This window comes from Apium graveolens, chromosome 5, assembly GCF_009905375.1.
Source record: "Apium graveolens cultivar Ventura chromosome 5, ASM990537v1, whole genome shotgun sequence".
In the NCBI taxonomy this organism is placed as follows: Eukaryota; Viridiplantae; Streptophyta; class Magnoliopsida; order Apiales; family Apiaceae; genus Apium; species Apium graveolens.
In genome coordinates this window covers 234,950,813-234,953,094 of record NC_133651.1, presented here as the reverse complement: position 1 = coordinate 234,953,094, position 2,282 = coordinate 234,950,813, and the positions used below count along the sequence as shown (strand labels likewise).

General features: G+C 42.0%; 1 pseudogene; it reads right to left on the bottom strand.

Moving 5' to 3' along the window:
* Positions 1-331: 331 nt before the first annotated feature.
* LOC141662980 (small nucleolar RNA R71) lies at positions 332-444 on the bottom strand (annotated as a pseudogene).
* Positions 445-2,282: the final 1,838 nt, after the last annotated feature.

The window sequence follows — 2,282 nt, the reverse complement described above, 5'->3', positions numbered from 1 at the left end:
AATTGATCACATTCAGTCAAGCATCATTCATCCGGCTATTGAGGCCAATAATTTTGAAATCAAGCCGGGCACTATTCAGATGGTGCATAATTCTGTTTCTTTCGGAGGGGATGCGACTGAAGATCCCAACATGCATATCAGGAATTTTGTCGAGATCTATAGTACTTTCAAATATAATGGTGTCACTGATGAGGCTATCAAGCTGAGGCTTTTCCCATTCTCTCTGAGGGACAAAGCTAAGGACTGGTTACATTCTTTACCAGCTGGGTCCATCACTACTTGGGAAGATCTTTTTTGCAAAAGTTTCTGGTGAAGTTCTATCCAATGGCCAAAACTGCAGCTATGAGGAGTGCTCTTACTCAGTTTGCAGCAACTAGGAGAATCTATGTGCGAAGCTTGGGAGCGCTACAAGGAGATGTTGAGAAAGTGTCCACATCATGGTATGCCTGACTGGATGGTGATCACTGGTTTCTAGAATGGTTTGGGGGTCCAATCTCGACCCATTCTCGATGCAGCTTCTGGAGGCGCCTTGTGGGCCAAAAGCTATACTGAGGCCTATAATCTCATTGAAACTATGGCAACAAACGAGTATCAAAACCCAACTCAAAGGATGATGCTTGGGAAAGTAGCAGGTATTCTGGAAGTCGATGCAGCTACAGCTATTGCAGCGCAGCTCAAGGCGCTATCTATGAAGGTCGATTCTTTAACCAACTATGGCATAAATCAAATAGCTAGTGTCTGTGAGCTTTGTGCAGGCTCTCATGCTATGGATCAGTGTTCTCTTGTTAATGAATCTGTTCAGTATATGAACAATTTTCAGAAACCGCAGCAGCTTGTGCCCGCTACTTATCATCCTAATAACAGAAATCATCCCAATTTCAACTGGAGCAATAATCAGAATGTTATTCCACAATCATATCAGCAAGCTGCAAATAAACAGTTTAATCCATCTGGATTCCAGCAACCTCAGCAATTTGCTTAAAGGCAAACATATTCTCAACAAGGAGGTGCTGCTCCACCTTCTAATGCTGATTTCGAGGAGTTAAAGCTGTTGTGCAAAAGTCAGGCTGTTTCTATCAAGACCTTGGAAAATCAAATTGGACCAATAGCCAATTCCTTGCTCAATCGTCAACCTGGAACACTTCCCAGCGATACTGAAGTGCCAGGCAGGAAGGAAGCTAAATAGCAAGTCAAAGTTATCACCTTAAGGTCTGGAAAAGTTGTTGATACTGAAAAAGCAAAAGATGTAGAAGTTAAAGTTGTAGATGAAGAAGGAAAGCAAAAAGAGAAAGAGGGGAACCAAGGAAGACTACTGTTGAACACACTCTGCCTGAGGGTAATACAAGGGAGAAATAGCTCTATCCTCCACCACCTTTTCCTAAGCGATTGCAAAAACAAAAGCTGGACAAGCAATTTGGTAAGTTTCTGAAGGTGTTCAAGAAATTTCACATTAACATACCTTTCAATGAGGCTCTTGTGCAAATGCCTAGTTATGCGAAATTCATGAAAGGTATTCTTTCGAGGAAGGTGAAACTGGATGATCTTGACACCGTTGCTCTAACGGAAGAGTGCAGTACCGTGCTGCAACAAAAGTTACCTCCAAAGCTTAAGGATCTAGGTAGCTTCACCATTCCTTGCACCATTGGCAAGTTGTCATTTGACAAGTGCCTTTGCGATTTGGGAGCAAGCATCAATCTGATGCCGTTTTCTATCTTCAAAAAGCTGAATTTTACTGATCCGAAGTCCACCTACATGTCTCTACAATTGGCTGATCGTTCGATTACATACCCACGAAGCATTGTGGAGGACGTGCTAGTAAAGGCGGACAAGCTCATCTTTCCTGCAGATTTTGTTATTCTAGATTTTGAGGAAGATAAGAAGATTCCCATAATCTTGGGAAGACCTTTGTTGGGCACAGGTCGTACCTTGATAAATATGCAAAAAGGTGAACTCACTATGAGGGTGCAAGATCAAGATGTGACATTCAATGTATTCAATGCAATGAAATTCCTTACGGAAGATGAGGAGTGCTTCAAGGCGGATTTGGTCGATTCTGCATTTATTTTAGAACTTGATCATGTGCTAAGGTCTGACGCCTTAGAAAAAGCCTTATTGGGGGATTTTGACAGTGAAGATGATGAAGGCAATGAGCAGTTACAATATTTGAATGCTTCTCCTTGGAAACGGAAGTTAGACATGCCGTTTGAATCTCTTGGTAATATTTATCTCAAGAATGCTGAGGGAAAGCTCAAACCATCTATTGAGGAAGCACCTACTTTGGA